This window comes from Ursus americanus, chromosome 26 (assembly GCF_024610735.1).
Source record: "Ursus americanus isolate L20-20 chromosome 26, mUrsAme1.1.p, whole genome shotgun sequence".
NCBI classification, from domain to species: Eukaryota; Metazoa; Chordata; class Mammalia; order Carnivora; family Ursidae; genus Ursus; species Ursus americanus.
The window spans coordinates 43,608,354-43,629,190 of record NC_142152.1 but is presented as its reverse complement, the minus strand read 5'-3'; the positions used below and the strand labels follow the sequence as shown (position 1 = coordinate 43,629,190).

The window sequence follows — 20,837 nt, the reverse complement described above, 5'->3', positions numbered from 1 at the left end:
TGAAAGAGCATATGTAGGGAAAGACTCACTGTCCTACCTGAGTACAGCCCCATCAACTTGTCAGCTGAATCCTGCCACACAAGTGAACCCAGAGGATGCCATAAGAAAAACCATCCTGGTAAGACTAGTAGAGCTGCCCAGCCATCACACAGAATAAGGAGAGATATTAAACTGTTGTTGTACGAACATGTGCTATGAGTTCAGAAGAGAGTCATGGTATTAAGGCCAAGGCTAGTTATCAGAAGATCTCAGAAAATAACAATTTTAGAGGCCATCTTATCCAACCCTCTTGCAAACAAGTGGAAACCAGGAAAGGAGAGGAAAAGATCTCCCAAGGCCCTGCTCTCCTTCTGTGGGAAATTGGGCCAGAACCAAGTCTCCCAACACCCAGAATCTATAACCCATGGGAAGCACGGGCTGGGAAGAACTTGGGAAGAGGAGCAGTTGGCTATGTGGAAAGGAATCTGGGGAGAAATCACAGGAGTCTTACTGCACTTGTCCTGTCTACCACCTCTAATCTGGAAGTGAATCAGCACCTAACGACTAAGAACATGGAGATGGACATGGACGTATTGAACTCTAAACTCATCTCAGAGCTTAAAAACATGGATTCAGATGAGTAAGATTCCTTTCCTGAATACTGGATCATCTCTAAAGGCTGGAGCACTTTTATCTCCAACACAAGTATCTCCTGTTGCTGTTGTGGTCATTCTCACGTTTTATGTTCCGAGATGAGAAGACAGCTACCCTGACCACCACTCAGGCTTGAGTTCTTAGTTTCCCTCTGTCAAGGCAACACAGAAACCCTGTTTTCCAATGCACTATAGTTGAATTTGTAGCTTATAATCTGAATCTCCCAGATTTCCACAACTGCTAAAGTAGGAGAGCTCCAAGTTGGATACAATACCAACACAAGTTAGGACCCTGCATTTAGTATGAAACTCAGACCACAGCCATGGCAGCCTCTACTTCCCCCTGCAACGTGAGCTCCAGCCACCCTGATTCTTCTCAGGTATCAGAACATTCAAAGTTCTTTCCTTTCTTAGAGTCTTTTCTCCTTTCTGTCCTTAAAGTCTCAAGCAGATTCTCTGAAAACCTTATCTAAGATCTCCTTTGTTTTACATCATAGCGATCTGTTTTCTTCTTCTCTAGAATGTCTTTCAAGTATAAAGGAACATTTCTGTGTACCTGTTTATTGTTGCCTTGTCACCCAGGCGGGGTAGGGGGAGGCATACTGGTCTCCTTTCACTACTGTATACTTGAAATCAAGGCTGGCACACGACAGGAACTCGTTTGTTTGATAAATGCCTTTATGAAAGTACTAACTCCCAAGAAGTGTGGTTTGAGCCAGCCTCCTTAGCATTCTAATGACCACACTGTTTTTAAATCCTGAGTAGCAGAATGCCTGGTGCAGAGTTGTCATAGTTCCGCTGGCAGGAGAGCAGGTCAAATGAAGGCATTCATTTTTTTTTTTTTAAAGACTTTATTTATTTATTTATTTGACAGAGAGAGAGAGACAGCCAGCGAGAGAGGGAACACAAGCTGGGGGAGTGGGAGAGGAAGAAGCAGGCTCCCAGCAGAGGAGCCTGATGTGGGGCTCGATCCCAGAACGCTGGGATCACGGCCCTGAGGCGAAGGCGGACGCTTAACGACTGCGCCACCCAGGCACCCCGAAGGCATTCATTTTTAAACCCCTAATAGCAATGCAGCATTGAAACAAAAGTAATCAGAGCCACACAGCAGGAAAAGATGCAATATTATAGGAATTCAAGAAAGGCAGAACTCACCTTAGTCTGGGGAAGCAGGCACCATGGAGGTAACCAGGCTCACGCTGGACTCAAAAAGATGTCCACAGTAAAAAATGAGATATGTGGGGGTGCCTGGGTGGCTCAGTCGTTACGCGTCTGCCTTCGGCTCAGGTGGTGATCCCAGGGTCCTGGGATCAAGCCCCACATCAGGCTCCCTGATCAGCGGGAGGCCTACTTCTCCCTTTCCCACTCCGCCTGCTGGTGTTCCCTCTCGTGTGTGTGTGTGTGTGTGTGTGTGTGTGTGTGTGTGTGTGACACACTCTCTGTTAAATAAATAAATAAATAAATAAATAAACAAACAAATAAATAAATAATTTTTTTAAAAAAAATAATGAGCTATGTGTGCTCTGTATATGTGAGCAAAGATATGGTGTGGCCAGTGAAGACTACTTAAGCAAGACCAAGTGATCTATATGGCAGAACGGTGCATTTCCGAGTGTGGATTTCAGGTCACCTGCATCAGAATCATAACTGTGTCTATGCAAACTCCAGGTCCCTGGGCCCTACCTCTTGCTAGATCTCAGGTGGGATTAAGAATCTTACTTTCAGCATGCGCCCTAGGTATGGTGGTTTTAAAATATGTCCACAAATTCTTTGACAATCCTCCCTGCAAAAGGTAAAACTTCATATCCCTCTCTTTTGAGTGCGGGGTGCACTTAGTGACTTCTTCTAACGAAAAGAGTAAGGCAGAGGTGATGGTGGGGGACTTGCAGAGAATGACTAGGTACTGTGGCTCCCTCCATGCTCTCACAGATCACTCGCTTGTGTGTCGTGGGGACATTAAATAAACACCTTGATGAACAGACCCCCAGACGGCAAGGTACTGAGGCCTCATGCCCACAGCTGGTGAGGAACTGCAGCCCCTCAAAAGAGCCAGTTGAGAAGGCCCTTCTGGAAGCAGACCCACCAGCCTAATCAAGTCTTCAGATGCCTACACCTGTGGCTCTTACCCAAAACTTCTTAAGAGCACCTGTGCCAGAACTACCTGGTTAATACACTCCCAAACACATGACTCACAGGAGCTGTGAGGTAACAAATGGCTTTGTTTCAGTTGCTCAGTTTTGGAGTAATTTGTTGGAGAGCAGTTGATAACTAATATCCTACAGACAACCCATGAGTTACAGCAGAGGTCACATCAAGGCATGTGTTGTGAAAACACAGAGGAAAGGTAAATGGCACCAGACAGAGGGATGGGTTGTACAAGCTTAATTCTGGAGGCAGAAAGAATAGCCACAGATTTTCTTGTAGGAAAGTGTCAGGATATTACCAAATAACTTTACATATTTACCTCTATCAGAACTGTGTTTCAGGCAGAAATGAGTCAATAAATTTATAGCAAGTTAATCAAGAAGGTGGAGAGGAAGCAAGAAGCCAACAGCTATGAGGTGTCCACTGTGTCTGAAGCACAAAGCTAGACGCTTCCACCTATGACCTAACTTAATGTTCACAACTCTGTCTGGTGACTGTGATCACTTCCAGTGCATAGGAAGGAGAACTGAGCAAGTTGAGAAACATGTCCGAGGACTCCCAGCTAGTAGGTGCTGGAGCTAGGACTCTGAGTTTTCTTTCTTTCCTTTTTTTTTTTTTTTTAAAGATTTTATTTATTTATTCGACAGAGATAGAGACAGCCAGCAAGAGAGGGAACACAAGCAGGGGGAGTGGGAGAGGAAGAAGCAGGCTCATAGTGGAGGAGCCTGATGTGGGGCTCGATCCCATAATGCCGGGATCACGCCCTGAGCCGAAGGCAGATGCTTAACCGCTGTGCCACCCAGGCACCCCAGGACTCTGAGTTTTCTGACTCCAAGGTCCATACTTATCTCATGATGCCATGCAGCTGCCTTCAAAATTTACAAGTAAAATCACTGACAGATTATAAGCTGCTGGTATAGAAAATTCCAGAGCAACAGATGGGCACTGGCACAAGTTTTTAAAAGTTGACAATCTGCATATAAGTGATAAAAATGCCAGAGATTTCGGGGGGAGATGGAGAAAAAAAAAACCAATACTCAAAAAAACAAAAATCCCACACGAGAGACCTCATATATTTGTATTAACTATGAACCTGATAGCTGAAGATAGTTAAATCTGGATAGAAGTAACTTACTGAAGAGAAGGCATGGAGGAGAGCAAACATGTTTGAAGGCAAAGATTCAGGATCTTGATGATCAGAATACCAAGGATACCAAATGTACAGTACCACAGAATAAAAAGATGTCCCAACAACCAGGACTTGGGATGCCAAGGAATTATCTTTGGAAAAAGACAATTTACCAAGCAATGAAAAAGTAAAGTGAACACATAAAAATAGAGCATGGAGGATGGGGCGGGGGGGTCACATAAAACTGGGATCTAAAGTATGATGGTGAAGTATTTAGACTCCCCTCTCCAGATATGTAATAGGTACAAGACAGAAGGCACAGGCTGTGACATTGAGAGCCTTGTGCTTTTCATGGCAGCAGAGTGACAGGCTGAATGACAACTTACGTGTTAGAAATACGAAGCAAACATAATGACCACCCTCTTCTTGAATAGAAAATAAGCCATACTGTAAATCTAAGATTTGTGGGTAATTACCAGCAGTCTTGGATAAAAAGAAGGAGACACAGTCAGGAAACATTGAGGGGCTAAAGGAGAGGGAGGCCGAGTGGGCGCTGACAGCCCTGTGTGGGTCCGGGTGCCACTCTGAGACACAGAAGCCATGACCGGCCGCAGCAAGGCACAGCAGGAAAGACGGAGTTCTTCTGGACATGCAGGGTGAGAGCGCTTGAGGCCACTGAAAGTCCATGGTATTTGAGTCTGCAGCTCAGGGAAAAAATCCGGGCTAGAGATATGTTCTGTATAATTACTAGCATAGAGATGGCATCCTTGGAAGGAAATAACACTGCCTAACTGCAGGATGAAAAGACAGGAATACCAAAAAGTAAACATTTCAGAGACAAAAGAACTGGAGTTCACAATGGAAACTCAGAAAAGGAGGCAGCCAGAGAGAGAGAATGAAATCCAGACACTGGAGTCTAATGCCTAGGACAGACCTGTAAGTGGGGACCAGAGTCTATTCACCAACAGCATCCCAGGTCCTGGAGCATCTCACGGGTGCTTCAGGAAGGAAAGAGAGAAGGATGATGGACCTGCTTTTCCTCTTCACTGTGCAGAAACCTCTGTCCTTTTGTCTTACTACATGGCTACTGCAGCTCTGCTGAACAGAAGAACAAATCAAAGACCCTCTCAGATGAAACTAAGGGAGAGAGGCTGGCAAAAGCCGACAGAGTTAATGGAGAAGGAACTGTGAAGAAAACGCATTGGTGCAAAAAAGGAAAACTGTAGGTCTTTGCTTTTCTATATACAGAATATCTCTGGAAGCACAAACAGAAACTGATGCCACTGGTTGTCCCAGGGGCAGGACCAGGGTGGCTGGTAGTCAAAAGCTGAATGAAGCCCTTTCCTTCAATACTTTTTCTGTCCTTTGAACTTTAAGACACGTAACTGTATTATCTACCTCCCTTCCCTCAATTAATCGGATTTTTAAGAAGAGTTGAGAATGAACAAAGGGGTTTTTTTTAGGCTAAAAGGGGAATTCTTAAAAAGACAAGGTAGCTGGAAATGCTGTATTTTGATGACTCTTAAGAAGAAGAGCATTTCCTATCCCTTTTCACCATGTGGGTGGAGGCTGCCAGTGGGTGAAAGGCATGGAAGTCGTCAGGGAGTATCTCTGGAGTAGAGTAAGTATGAGAGCCAATGCTGTAAGGCAAAATTTAAGGCAGGTAAAAAGATCGGAGTCACTCTCAGAACCACCCTGACATTAAATAGCTTAAAATAAAGAAGAGAATAGCAAAGTTAACAAATGAGAGGGAGATAAGAAAATTATTAACAGCATTACTAAAGACCATTTGCCTAACACTAGCCAAAAGCAGTGACCTCTCCCACTCAGGAAGAGAGGTCTATAGACGTGGGGATATGACAGGTATGGGTATATTACAATGTATTTAACTAGAATTTTATGGATGTCATGTAGGTTACTGACACATTTTTGCTAAAATCACAGCGAACATCCTTGTACAGTAGTCCCGTCCTCCAACCTTCTCTGTACTTTGAGTTCTCTATGATCAACCTCAATCTAGCAGAGGATCCTCCCGATGGCTGGTCGGAAGGTCAGTAGCAGCCTAATGTGACATCACAAAGCCTACCTCATTCACCTCACTTCACCCCATCACGAAGGCATTTTATCTCACATCATCACAAAACGAAGGATAAGTACAGTACAATAAGATGCTGAGAGACCATATTCACATAATTTTACTACAGTAGATGGTTATAATTGTTTTATTTGGGGGGGGCTATATATAGCCAAAAGGGGCAGAGGGTGAGAGAGACTCTCAAGCGGACTCCATGCCCAGCACAGAGCCCCATAAAGGGCTTGATCCCACAATCCTGAGATCATGACCTCAGCTGAAACCAAAAGTTGGGACGCTTAACTGACTGAGTCACCCAGGCACCCCTATAATTGTTCTATTTTATTATTAGGTTAAACAAATTTATTTATTTATTTATTTATTTATTTATTTATTTATTTATTTGAGAGAGAGTATGCGCGGGGGAAGGGGGGAGGGAGGGAATGTCCAAGCAGACTCCCGCTGAGCGGGGAGCCTGACGTGGGGCTTCATCTCACAAGCCATGAGATCAGGACCTGAGCCAAATCCAAAAGTCAAATGCTTAACTGACTGAGCCATCCAGGTGCCCCATATTTTATTATTAGTTATTATTGTTACTCTTTTACTGTGCCTAATTTATAAATTACACTTGATCACAGGAGTGTATGTACAGGAAAAACATAGTATATATAAGGTTTGGTACTATCCACAGATTCAGGTATCTATAGAGAGTCTTGGAACATGATTCCCTTGGAAAAGGAGGGACTATTGTATATATATGTATATACTACTTGTACACTCATGCAAATATACTGGCAAGGCAGAGTCTTAGAAATAGGATGGGGGCCAAAGGGCATACATGCTTTCTTTTTTTCTTTTTTTAAGATTTCATTTTTTAAAGTAATTTCTAAACCCAACTCACAACCCAAAGATCAAGAGTCGCATGCTCTAGTGACCGAGACAGCCAGGCACCATGCATGTGCTCAAAACTTTGTTAGTGCTATATTACTTGATTAAAATGTATTACACTACCGGCAACAATATGAGATTTCCTGTTTCTCTACACTCTTGCCGACATTATGCATTATTAGTCTTTTGCAAATCTGACTGGTGAAAAAATGCCATCTTTAGGATGTTGAACATTTTTACTTGAATACTGACCATCTGTCCTATTAATTATAATTACTTAAGTATATCTTTTGATTATTTTTTATTAGGTTATATATTTTCACCGATTTGCATGACCTTTTATAGAGTAAGGAAGTAAGACCTGTGTCTGCCAAGGCAGGCATTATTGGTTGCTTACCCAACCTCACCCCTGCCCTCCTCTTCTGTTTGTCCCTCTTCTTTGTGAAGTTCCTGCAGGTAATCCTTTCAACTTTTTAGCTATTTCATCCACTGTTTACCTACTTATTTCTAAAGACTTTTTTTAAAGTTTATTTAAGTAATCTCTATACCCAATGTGGGGCTCAAACTTACCACCCCAAGATCAAGAGCTGCATGCTCTACCAACTGAGTCAGCCAGGCACGCCCTACCTACTTATTTCTAAAAACCAGAATATAATGCTTCCTTGATTTTCCATTTTAGATGTTTTCTTGTAGGTACCTACTCTGGCAAGCACTTTCAACTCTGTTATCTGCTGCCTTACTTCCAAATAGCATGTAGGTGCTTGGGTGGCTCAGTCGGTGAAGCATCTGCCTTCGGCTCAGGTCATGATCCCAGGGTCCTGGGATCGAGTTCTGCGTCAGGCTCCCTGCTCAGCGGGGAGTCTGCTTCTCCCTCTACCCTTCCCCCCTTCTTGTGATCTCTCTCTCTCTCTCACACACACCCTCTCTCAAATAAAAAATAAAATCTTAAAAAAAAAAGGACTTCTAAATACCATGCTTGTGCTACTGCTCATTAATTTGTTTAGTTCCTTTCCCCACTTCATTATCTATGGATTTAACATGGGCAGTGAAGACTTGGCTCTTTCCACCCCACGTCCTTTCCCACCTTCCTCCTAATCAGTTCTCATAGCATTTGGCTAAATTATACAGTTTACATTGTATAAATATTATTTTATTTCAATTCAATTAATTAACATATAGTGCATTATTAGTTTCACAGGTAGAGCTCAGTGATTCATCAGTTGCATGTAACACCCAGTGTTCATTACATCATGTACCCTCCTTAATGCTCATCACCCAGTTACCCCATCCCTGTACCCCCTTCCCTTCCAGGAACCCTCAGTTTGCTCTCTACAGTTGACAGTCTCTTATGGTTTGTCTCCCTGATTTTGTCTTATTTTTTCCTCCCTTCCCCTATGATCCTCAGTTTTGTTTCTTAAATTCCATATATGAGTGAAATGATATGATAATTGTCTTTCTCTGACTGACTTATTTTGCTTAGCATAATTCCCTCTAATTCCATCCACATCGTTGCAAATGGTAAGATTTCTTTTTTTGATGGCTGAGTAATATTCCACTCCACATTGTTTTTATCCATTCATCTGTTGATGGACATCTGGGCTCTTTCCATTGTTTGGCTATTGTGGACATTGAGGCTATAAACATTGGGGTGCAGGTGCCCCTTCAGGTCACTATGCTTGTATCCTCTGGGTAAATACCTAGTAGTACAATTGCTGGGTAGCTCTGTTTTTAACTTTTTGAGAAAACTCCATACTGTTTTCCAGAGTGGCTATCCCAGATAACATTCCCATGTATAAATATTATTTACAGCCACAAGAATGCATTTCTATCCTTTTTACTGATTGATTTTTGGTTTCCTTGGAGCCAATACTGCCTCAGTAATTCTATGCACTTAAGTTTTCTGTGTATCCCTCACTTTACTAATTCATTCTTAAACTCTGTGATAGAAGTGTAAATCTCCTTTCAAATACTTTCAAAGAGTTAGGTAATTTTTTTCTCTTGTAGATACTCATATTCTGGAAGCCTTTGTTCTGTTCTCAGGGCCCACTCTGTTGGACTTCCTGTTCTGAACCCTACACTCTCTTTCTTGGTATTCTCTCTTGTGGTGGCGAAATATATCCCACCAATATCTCTTGAGGAAGGGTAAGGACATGGTTAACTGTGAAACCCTGCGTGCCCCAAAATATTTGATTCTATCTTCACATGTGATTGATAGTTTGGCTGGGTAAAATAATTCTAGATTAGATTCTTTTCTCTAGGAAAAATTCACCCCCCAGCTTTAATGACATATAATGGACATGTAATACTGTGTAAGTTTAAGGTGCATTAAGTTTTCTGAACTTCCACTAGTTGATTTTTGCTTTTGTTGCTTGTACTTTCGGTGTCATACCCAAAAAATCACTGCCAAGGTCAACATCAAAGAGCTTTTCCCCTATGTTTTCTTCCAGCAGCTTTATGCTTTAAGTCTTCTGTTTAAGACCTTAATCCACTTTGAGTTAATTTTTGTGGGTGGTGTAAGATAGGGGTCCAATTTCAATCTTTTGCCTGTAAATATCCAGTTGGTTCAGAATTTTAAAGGCCTTGATCCATTATCTTTGAGCTTAAAGCAATACATAATATTGTGATGCGCCATTTTATTACAATTCTGTTTGTGACCTAATTTTTCCTCTTCATCCTCCTTAACTTTGATGTATTTAAATTTTAATGTACCAGAGATTTAGTATCTCCTTACCCCAGATACATTAGCATTCAGTCCAGATACACTGTGGGTCTTTTATCATGTTTGCCCTGGGCACCAAGCCTCTCCATGTGGAAATTTAGGTTCCACAGTTCTGGGAAACTACCTTTTGTTATTTCTTTTTACCATTCTGCTTTATCACAAACTACACCTCCTAGATAGATATTTCGATTTTATACCTTATCTTCCTTAATTCTCAAGTCTTTGAATTTGTATATTATTTTATGAGAGATTTTCCCTGACTTTGTTTTCCAACCCTTTTACTGACTTTCTTCCCAATACCATAAATTACCCTCTCCTCAATGGTCCTTCTTCAATGCAGCATATTCTTCTTTCATGAATATAATGATTGTTGTTGTACTACTGTCTCCTCTTTTTTAAGTCTTTGGAAACAATATTGTAATTTTCCTTTTCCTTCCTTCCTTTTTTTTTTTTTTAAGTAGTGTAGTTTCCTCTTCCAGTTTTTCTTTTTTATTCTTGTTTGTTTTAGTGTCTGGTTATTCTTAAATATCTGGAGATTCCTGGTTGTCCTTCCATATTTCCACATTTAAGAGAGGCACCAGAACTCTAGACTGAGGGGTGCCTGGGTGGCTCAGTTGTTAAGCATCTGCTTTCGGCTCAGGTCAGGATCCCAGGGTCCTAGGATCGAGCCCCGCATTGGGCTCCCTGCTCAGCAGGAAGCCTGCTTCTCCCTCTCCCACTCCCCCTGCTTATGTGCCCTCTATCGAATAAATAAATAAAATCTTAAAAAAAAAAAAAAAACCCAAAAACCAAAAAAACCCCTCCGGACTGAGTGTTAATGTATGTGAGGGTGGACCACAAGATGACTGGGCAGAAATTAAGGAGCTTCAGTGGAAGACACCCAACTGTTTCTGTCTGTATTTTCTTTTAAGTCAGTTTTCCCAGAGAAGAAATCTCCTATTTCCTTTTTAGGCAATATAGAAGGAGCTAACAAAGTTCTGGGAGGTGAGCAAAGAAAGGCAGTGGAAAAAGAGTGTCTCACCATCAGTGGGTCCCTGTTTGCGGTATGGGGTCCCCAAGTCTAGATGCTCTTTGACTCAGCCTCTTCAGAAAATGAACTGCCCCCATTTCTACTGGGGCAAAGAAGGGGCAGCTGTCTAACTGGGAGGTAGCATGGGGCCCTTGAATAAATTTTCAGCCAGTCCTTCTGTTTCTAGTTCTACTTGTAATCCCACCCAAAAAGGAGCTAGGAGAACTTAACTTCTAAGCTTTCTGAATCCTGTGGCATGACTCAACATGATTCTTTTTGCTACCAGCCTACCTACTTCTGTCCTTAACTCCTGCTCTTAGGGGCCTGGTTTCAGCTCATTCTGGTTTGCTGTATCTATTAAACACCACACACACACACACACACTCCATTTGACAAAACCAGGTTCAATTCTTTGTCCTCTAGTCTTCTCTCCTATTCTGACTCATTCATTCATTCATTCATTCATTCATTCAGAGAGGTGGGGAGGGGCAGAAGCAGAGAGAGAATCTTTTTTTTTTTTTTTTTTTAATGATTTTTTATTATATTATGTTAGTCACCATACAGTACATCCCCGGTTTCCGATGTAAGGCTCGATGATTCATTAGTTCTGTATAACACCCAGTGCACCATGCAATACGTGCCCTCCTTACTACCCATCACCGGTCTATCCCATTCCCCCACCCCCCTCCCCTCTGAAGTCCTCAGTTTGTTTCTCATAGTCCATAGTCTCTCATGCTTCATTCCCCCTTCTGATTACCCCCCCTTTCTTTATCCCTTTCTTCCCCTACTGATCATCCTAGTTCTTATGTTCCATAGATGAGAGAAATCATATGATAGTTGTCTTTCTCTGCTTGACTTATTTCACTTAGCATTATCTCCTCCAGTGCTGTCCATGTTGTAGCAAATGTTGAGAACTCGTTCTTTCTGATAGCTGAGTAATATTCCATTGTATATATGGACCACAACTTCTTAATCCAGTCATCTGTTGAAGGGCATCTCGGCTCAGAAGCAGAGAGAGAATCTTAAGCAGGCTCCACACCCATCCAGAGCCCAATGCAGGGCTTGATCTCACAACCCTGAGATCATGACCCAAGCTGAAACCAAGAGTTGAATGCTCAACCAACTGAGCAACCCAGGTGTGCCTGACACTTCCTTTTTAATTCCTTTACCACTATTTAGTGAATGGTGGGAGGGAGCAAAGATAAATGTGCTAATGTTTAATTCTAAGTCTTGTAGCTAATATTTTTAATTCCTGGTTTTTGAATGGATGTGAGACTGAACTGTAGTTTTCTTTCCCGTTTCCAATGCATTTTGATAGGACTGTTTCTGAATTTGAGAAATGAATTAGGAACTTCCTCTTCTTAAATTCTGAAACAGCTGGACAGAAGTGGTACTACCTATTCATTGAAGGTTTGAAAGAAGTCAAACATGAAATTCTGGGTTTGGCAATTTGAAGCGGGCATCCTGCCTTTTACCACCTTTTTCATTTCTTCTATAGTTACTGGTGCATACAGATTCTTCCCTAGAATTAATTTTGGTAACTTATGTTTTCTAGAACCCTACCCATCTCTTAGGTTCTAACTTATTTGCACAAAAGTTTCCCTTGTAATAATTTTAATTCTTCTCTCTCTGGTCTTTTCCATGCCCCTCATTCCATACTTCAGATTTTCTCTCCCTCTCCCCTGGGAAAGTGGTTTATCTTTTTTATTGTCTCCCTCTCATCCCCCTTCAAAAATAACAACAAAAACCAAAGCTTTAGATTTATTTTTTCTACTATTTTTCAAATTCATGAATTCCTGCCTTTATTAGTTTCTTACATTATTATTACTTCCCAAGATTTATTCTGTTCTCTTTTTTTTTTTTTTTTTTAAAGATTTTATTTATTTATTTAACAGAGAGACAGCCAGTGAGAGAGGGAACACAGCAGGTGGAGTGGGAGAGGAAGAAGCAGGCTCACAGCGGAGGAGCCCGATGTGGGACTCGATCCCGGTACGCCGGAATCACGCCCTGAGCCGAAGGCAGACGCTTTAACGACTGCGCTACCCAGGCGCCCTATTCTGTTCTCTTTTCTAACCTAGTTTAATATTTAATATATGGTCATTCTTTCTTGTTTAATAGTGTGTTTGAGGCTACAAATTTTCTTAAGCACCAAAAGCAGTATTCTATAGGTTCTGATATGTAGTCTGTTAGTGTTAATTTCTAGATATATTGCTAATATTTGGCCCATGAATTCTGTGTTTTAAGTTTTACATGTTTGCACTTTTTGTTTCTATTTTTACTGGTTTCTATTTTTACTGCTCTTCATTCAGAGAATGTAGCCTGGAGGGGGTGCCCGGCTGGCTCAGGTGGTGAAGCGAACAACTCTTGATCTCCCGGTCATGAGTTCAAGCCCTATGTTGGGTTGGAGACTACTTAAAATAAAAAAATTTTTAAAAAGAAGAAAATGTAGCCTGGAAAGATCTGTTAGTCAGGCTTATTAATCATATTAACAGAACCACTGCTTATAGCTATATATGTATTACTCAACCCTGAAGAAATCATTTACCTTGTAGCCATCATAAATTTCAATAGTTATTACATTAAATCCTGGCACATAGTTATAACACATCCTTAGAAAGGGGTGTGTTAAAAAAATTGCACAAAGTTGTAATATAGGCTTAGTATATTAAGATCTGTATCTTTTTTCCTACTTAATGTATCATGCATGGCCTGAGAGAGGTCAAGTCTCCTCTGTCACTGTTTTGTTAATTTAGCTCAGATTTTACCTGGCATATATTTTGGGGTTCTATTTATCATGTGCCATTCTACTATTAAAAATAAAATGTAGGGGCGCCTGGGTGGCTCAGTCAGTTGAGCAGCCAACTCTTGCTTTTGGCTCAGGTCATGATCTCAGGGTCAGATCATGAGATTAGAGATTATAAAAATTTTAAGACAATAGAGATGAGTATCTTTATGGCCCTAGGTATGGAAGAATTTCTTAAAACTGAACAAAAGGCTCAAAGAGGCACTTCACAGAAGAAACAAAAACCAGTGAAAATATGAAAAGATGTAATACTTCCTCAGTAATCAGGGAAATGTAAATAAAAATCACAAGGAAATTTTATTTTTATATCCACCAGATTGGCAAGAATTAAAAAATCAGACAAATTCAAATTTTGATGAGGATGTGACATTACTTGAACTTTCTCCAAATGCTGCTGGTGGGAATATAAATTACACAACTGCTTTGGAAACAATTTGGCTGGCTCCAATAAATAGATCCCGTGAACCAATAATTCTACTACTGGATATGTATCATTAAGAAACTCTTACACAAGTGGACCAGGAAGAAACATACAGGACAACTCACAGCAACAATGTTTGTAATACAAATAGCAATAAGCAATCTGAAGGTCTCTGAACCACAGAATGCATATGCAAATCACGGTATAGTCATGTAATAGAACACTATATAATCAGGAAAACGAGCATAGTAGAGAAAGTGAAACAGCTAAATACGTCAACATGGAACAGAATTTGGGCAAAAGAAAGCAAATAGGAGAAGGATACATATAATATGACTGCATTTATGTAGTATTTAAAACCTTTACAATATCTTTGGAAAAGATAAAAAAATAAAACCTTTACACTATTTTGATGAGAGAATCCATATGTAATAAAATTATAAAAACAATCAAGAAAACAATACAAAATTCTTGTTAGTGGTTACCTGGTAGGTGGGAAAGGAAGAAACGGAATCAAGTTGGAGAGGGCCACAGTGTGAGTGATTTATAGGTATTGCTGATGATCCATTTCTTGAAGTAAATGGGTGTTCATTTCCTATAATATTTGCACTGTAAACATCTAACTTTTTTTGGTATGTAAAGCAGTTAATAAAAATTAAAACTGAGGGGGTGCCTGGGTGGCACAGGGGTTAAGCGTCTGCCTTCGGCTTAGGGCGTGATCCTGGCATTATGGGATCAAGCCCCACATAAGGCTCTTCTTCTATGAGCCTGCTTCTTCCTCTTCCACTCCCCCTGCTTGTGTTCCCTCTCTCGCTGGCTGTCTTTATCTCTGTCGAATAAATATATAAAATCTTAAAAAAAAAATTAAAACTGAATTTTAAATAATTGCTTAGATTTAGCTATTTAACAAAATTAAGCAGTTTTTAAAAATTTAAAATAAAAGCAGTAGTGATGTGGATTTTTATGATTAAATAGTTCAGAGACAAAGATATTCTCCCACACCTAAAAACCCCAGGTTCTGGTGGTCAAAATTTCTGGAATCAGGGTAATATGAGAAGATATTAATTTAATGTTAAAATAAATTTGGCACTTAAGGGCACCTGGGTGGCTCAGTCGTTAAGCATATGCCTTCGGCCCAGGGCGTGATCCCAGCGTTCTGGGATCGAGCCCCACATCAGGCTCCTCCGCTGGGAGCCTGCTTCTTCCTCTCCCACTCCCCCTGCTTGTGTTCCCTCTCTCGCTGGCTGTCTCTCTCTCTCTGTCAAATAAATAAATAAAATCTTAAAAAATAAATAAATAAATTTGGCACTTAATAAAGAACAGATTTTACTGGGTATCCACCACATGCATGCTGAACTTCAGTATGCTCCTTTGCTATCCCCGTAAGGAAGGGGCTGGGCCTGATTCCTTCCAAGGGGACATGGTGGAACAAGACTCTGAAGTTAGGGCTTTAGGTTCTAATGCTAGTGTAGTCATTTCCTCACTGGATGACTGAACAAGCTGCAAAATGTTAGAAAACTTCAGTCTGCTCATCTGTAAAATGTAGATAAAAAAAAAAAAGCTATGTCACAGGGCTGATGTGAAAAACAGTCAGTGCGTGATGTAGGTGCTGTGCACAGTCATTAAGAATTTGAGCTTTGGGACGCCTGGGTGGCTCAGTCTGTTAAGTGTCGGCCTTCGGCTTAGGTCATGATCCCAGGGTCCTGGGATCGAGTCCCGCATTGGGCTCCTTGCTCAGGGGAAGCCCGCTTCTCCCTCTTCCTACTGCTCTCTCTCTCTCTCCCTCTCTGACAAATAAATAAAATCTTAAAAAAACCAAAAAAAAAAACCAAAACAAAACTTGAGCTCTAGGGAGCACAAATACTTGGCCCCAGCCTGGCTCTAGCACTCAATGACTGAGTCTAGGTGATGTGACCTACCTGTGACTCCGGTACCCACACAATTAAAAGAGCCTGATATGTGGAAAGCTTGGAATAGTACCTGGCACACAACATAACACTCGGTATGGGATTGTGATTCTGGATGCTACAGTTATTGGTATGATTCTCTCCCAAAGGCCTAATTTGTGCCCAATTTTCGATTTTCTACAAATGGGTCCATGCCATGAGCTAAGTTTAACCTGTTTAAAATATTTGGTTCTTTAGGGACTTTTCTAAAATAGCATAATGAATCATGGGTACAATTAGAATATATACTGGTATAATTATAATTGGTGTATTTCTACAATTTATAAAAATACATATTCTCAATTCACAATCTACTTTAAATATCAAGCTGCATTATTTCCTGCTGAAGCAAACGGAAGTCTGGAGGTAAACTGAAAAGTTCCCCATAAAGCAGTGGCAACACTGAAGCTCTGTTTTCTTGCATTTCTATTAAAGCTTTTGAAATTTAAAAACAAAGAAATATACATACATTTCTAGTCTCAATATTTTGAATACGTACAATCAAGAAGGGTTTTATTTTTTATTATTTTTTTAAAGATTTTATTTATTTATTCGACAGAGATAGAGACAGCCAGCGAGAGAGGGAACACAAGCAGGGGGAGTGGGAGAGGAAGAAACAGGCTCCTAGCGGAGGAGCCTGATGTGGGGCTCGATCCCATAACGCTGGGATCATGCCCTGAGCCGAAGGCAGACGCTTAACCGCTGTGCCACCCAGGCACCCCCAAGAAGGGTTTTAGATTTCATTTACCCTACCCCGTTTATTTGAGTTTACCAGATTCATTACACTGATCTGGATGCAGACACTGTATTGTAAATAACAGGACCCTTGTAACTACTGTTGTTAGCGGCCTGAACCGCTAGCTTGTTACAAAAGTCAAGCTGGAAAGAAGAGGTATAAAGAAAGGATGAACAGAGTTGTTCAATGAAAAAGGTTCCCAAAATGAGTGTGCCTACCGGATGGGAAAGGGGAAGGAAAGAAGTCGAAAAATTGGTTATGGAGGCATTCCCAGGAAAAGAGATGGAGAGGACGAGGAACTACTGGCAGTGGCAGTGACAGCAGTGTCTAAGACTTAGACCACTGAGGGAGGGGTCATTTTTAAAATGGGTGACCTTATGCAAGATAAGAGAAATTAAGAACTTACAGGGGAACCAAGGAGTCTAGAAGCTACTCTCACTTGAGCTGTGTACTTAGGGACCTTCCTATTCACCCCAGGCCTATCAAGCCAGAATTGGGGAGGCTGGGTGTGTTCTGAAGGAAACATGGTGGTGGTAGTTGTTTTAACTCCACAGATGATAGTACTACACAGCAAGGGTTGAAAATGACTGGTTTAAGGAGTCTGAAGCAAAAGTGACCCAAATAACCCAGTGGTAGTAGCAGTAAAATTACACTGTAGACCACATGAAAAGCATGAACTGGTTCTCTTTCTGCCTTCAAATTATACAGTTCCCTGATTTGTCCCACATCGAACATTCCCTGGGATGCCAAAAAGGCCACTACTGTTCAGAGCTCTGAGCATTAGCAAAACAAACACCAGCTTTAAAAAGAAAACAGGCTGAGTGGGTGTAAGATTTCCCCCAAAAAACCCTTATAAAAGGAATCTATAGTCAACAATGCTATTTTAATAATCCTTCAGCAACCTACTGTATATTTTGCATATACATGAACTTAAATGTCCATTCTTTTTTTTCATTAATTTTGACTAAATTTTTTAAAACACAGGATTTTCCTTTCTCTCTTACTAAAAGTCTGGACTGAAAAATAGTGCTTGGGGGCGCCTGGGTGGCACAGCGGTTAAGCGTCTGCCTTCGGCTCAGGGCGTGATCCTAGCGTTACGGGATCGAGCCCCACATCAGGCTCCTCCGCTATGAGCCTGCTTCTTCCTCTCCCACTCCCCCTGCTTGTGTTCCCTCTCGCTGGCTGTCTCTATCTCTGTCAGATAAATAAATAAAAATCTTAAAAAAAAAAAATAGTGCTTGACTCTATACTCAAAAAATGCTTTGCTACTGGGTCAGCAGAATCAACTAAAGGATGGGAGCCTCCACTGAAGGGCCTTGTCAGATATTTTAATTGGATGAAGACATCCTTATCCAGTTCATGTAGCACCAAACTAGAAGTGACACATAATACAGAAAACTCACTATTCCAAAATACCTCAATAGACTGGAATTGTGGCAGAAAACCAATTACATGATCTTTAGCAGGAATTGAATTCAGGTAAGAAAAAAAAATCAGTTGCAGGTATTGAATAAATCAGGCCTGTGTCGAGGGCAATTCCTGTGGCTGGCCCAAGAGGCTGAGTATTGACTCTGGAGAAGGAACCAAGACTCAAAATAGCTGACTGGCTATGTTTGCAGTGGTAGATTTAACCTCTCTAGCTCCATATGGCAGAATAGAGAACATGTTGTAGATGTTTAGAAGACAGATGCTAGTGCAAACTGAAGGGAGAAAATCTATTAACTAGAGCCATCCAACAGTGGAATAAGATGACATAAGGAAGAAGTATGCCTCTGTCCCTAGGTGTGTTTAAAACTGGCTAACTAACTAGCTGTCATAAATACATATTCTAAACAATTATTTCATTACATATTATAAATATCTTGCTTTTAATTAAGTGGCTCCAGTTATTTTTTTATTTTTTTATTTTTATTTTTTCCAGTTTTTTTTTTTTTAAGATTTTATTTATTTATTTGACAGAGAGAGACAGCCAGCGAGAGAGGGCACACAAGCAGGGGGAGTGGGAGAGGAAGAAGCAGGCTCCCAGTGGAGAAGCCTGACGTGGGGCTCGATCCCAGATCGCTGGTATCACGCCCTGAGCCGGAGGCAGACGCTCAACGACTGCGCCACCCAGGCGCCCCAAGTGGCTCCAGTTTTAAAAAAATTATTGTTTAATTTTGATGGTGGCAGAGTATGGTGACAATTAAGTTTCTGTCACCAAGAAGACTGAATATTTCTAACATAACAAAATCTTAGAACAACCCAGGGGAAGGTCAGGGAATCGCTGAAAAGTTTTATTGCACACAGATGACGTTCCTTAAAAGCACTGGGTACCAAGTGCACTACTCTGCACTTGCCCAGCTCTCCCCAGCCTGTTGCTGCGCCGCCCCTTAGGCTGTGCGGTCCCCCTGCCAACCATAATGAGACTACAAAGGTTTTTCCATCTTTTTTACTTGGTAAAAAATATTTATTAAAATAATAATAATAATTATTATTATTATGAATAGTAATTATTACTACTACTACTATTATTTTAAGTTGGCTCCATGCCCACTGTGGAGCTCGGCGTGGGGCTTGAACTCAAACCCTGAGATCAAGACCTGAGCTGAGAGGCGCCTGGGTGACTCAGCTGTTAAGCATCTGCCTTCGTCTCAGGTCATGATCCCAGGGTCCTGGGATCGAGCCCCGCATCCAGCTTCCTGCTTGGCGGGAGCCTGCTTCTCCCTCTCACACTCCCCTTGCTTGTGTTCCCTCTCTTGCTGTCTCTCTCTGTCAAATAAATAAAATCTTAAAAAAAAAAAAAAGACCTGAGTTGAGATCAAGAGTCGGAGGCTTAATCAACTGAGCCACTCAGGCACGCTGGTAAAAAATATTTAGATCCTTCAAGGCCTACGTAAAATTTTACTGCAAACCACATGGATTGACCCAGAGTCTACTGCACTTAACTGACTCATTACAGACATCACAGAGCTTGGTTCAGGAGGACATGGATGTTTCTTAAATGAATTAGTAAGAGGCCACCCCTATTTTTCATTTGTAATCTATATATTCCTTCAAATATTATCTCTTCAGCCTATGTTTTAAAATGTGGGTTTTACTATTATTTAAGTATGGTGAGCCAAGTCATCAGGACTGGCACTGAAAAGATAATTGTTACTAACAGTTCATAAGAAAAGGGGGCACATAGTGCCATCCAGGGCCACATGGGGAAGTACCAGGGTCAGTCAGGAGGCAGAAGGAGCAAGGGGAAAGCATGGGAAAGTCTTTATCTTGGTTTCTGCAGGAAAGGCAAGGTCAAAGAGGGTAACAGGCTGAGGATTGGTTTGTCTGAACCATTTCAGTAGGCTCTGGGGTATAAATGCAGTCTCTAGTTGTTTGGCACCTGGCCCTGGGATGATTAGGGCAGAGGCATATTGCCTCCTGGAGTTTAAGAGCCAGATAAAGGAGGTGGTTCTGAGTATGAGCTCTGGATAAATTCGTTGGCATATAAACAGTACACTCACAGGGGAGTAGTCTGCTATTTCTAGGAATTAGCTGTCCTGGGAGGGGCAGCCTCTCCCAGGTCAGCATAGTCCCAGGTGCTAGAACATCAAGAAAACAGAAAATAAGAAAATATAATTAAGACACCTTGCTTTATTTTCTTCATAGCACTGACATGACATGACATAATATATTTGTTTGCTATTGCTTTCCTACTAAGATCTCAATTCCATTAAAGCAGGAACTTAACTTGGTTCAATGTCTCCACACTGCTTAGAACAGTGTCTGACATACAGTAGATATGATATTTAATAATAAGTGTTTGTTGAATGAATGAGTGAATAAATGAACAAACCTGCATAAAAACATGGCTTATGCAATGTTTGGAGGGAGAGGTGGAGTACAAGGCCTACTTCTCTTCAGTACTTGAAATATTCCTCCCAATTTTAAACTACTAACTTCTTTATAGGGACTACAAAGGAAAATCTCGGTTAGTTCCGGTCCACGTTCTCACAATGGAGTGGAGCAGGGTCTACATGTTCACCCCATCACTTACTAGCTGGACAGCTGAGCTAGATCTGCTTCTGAGTCAGTCTCCTCATCGGAAAATTAACAGAGCATGAAGATGAAAACAGATCCATCACACTAGCTAATGTGAAAAAGTTCAACACTTCTGTGTATAAGAACATGGGAGGCACAGGCTCCAGTATCTAATGACAATGAATCCCCATGTGACGAACATTCAGTCGTGATCCTAAGACACTGCCTACCAAAGTGCTCTATTATCTGAACTATGGCAAACATATTTTCATTTAGAGTTCACTAATGCTTGACTCAAAGCTGACTACACCTGCCATGGAAGGACTGCCCAAGTACCCA

At 41.2% G+C, this 20,837-nt stretch overlaps 1 protein-coding gene across 9 annotated transcripts in view; it reads right to left on the bottom strand.

The window, feature by feature from the left end:
- Positions 1 to 20,837, bottom strand: part of MARK3 (microtubule affinity regulating kinase 3) — a 114,328-nt gene that overhangs the window by 41,355 nt on the left and 52,136 nt on the right. The window lies entirely within an intron of this gene.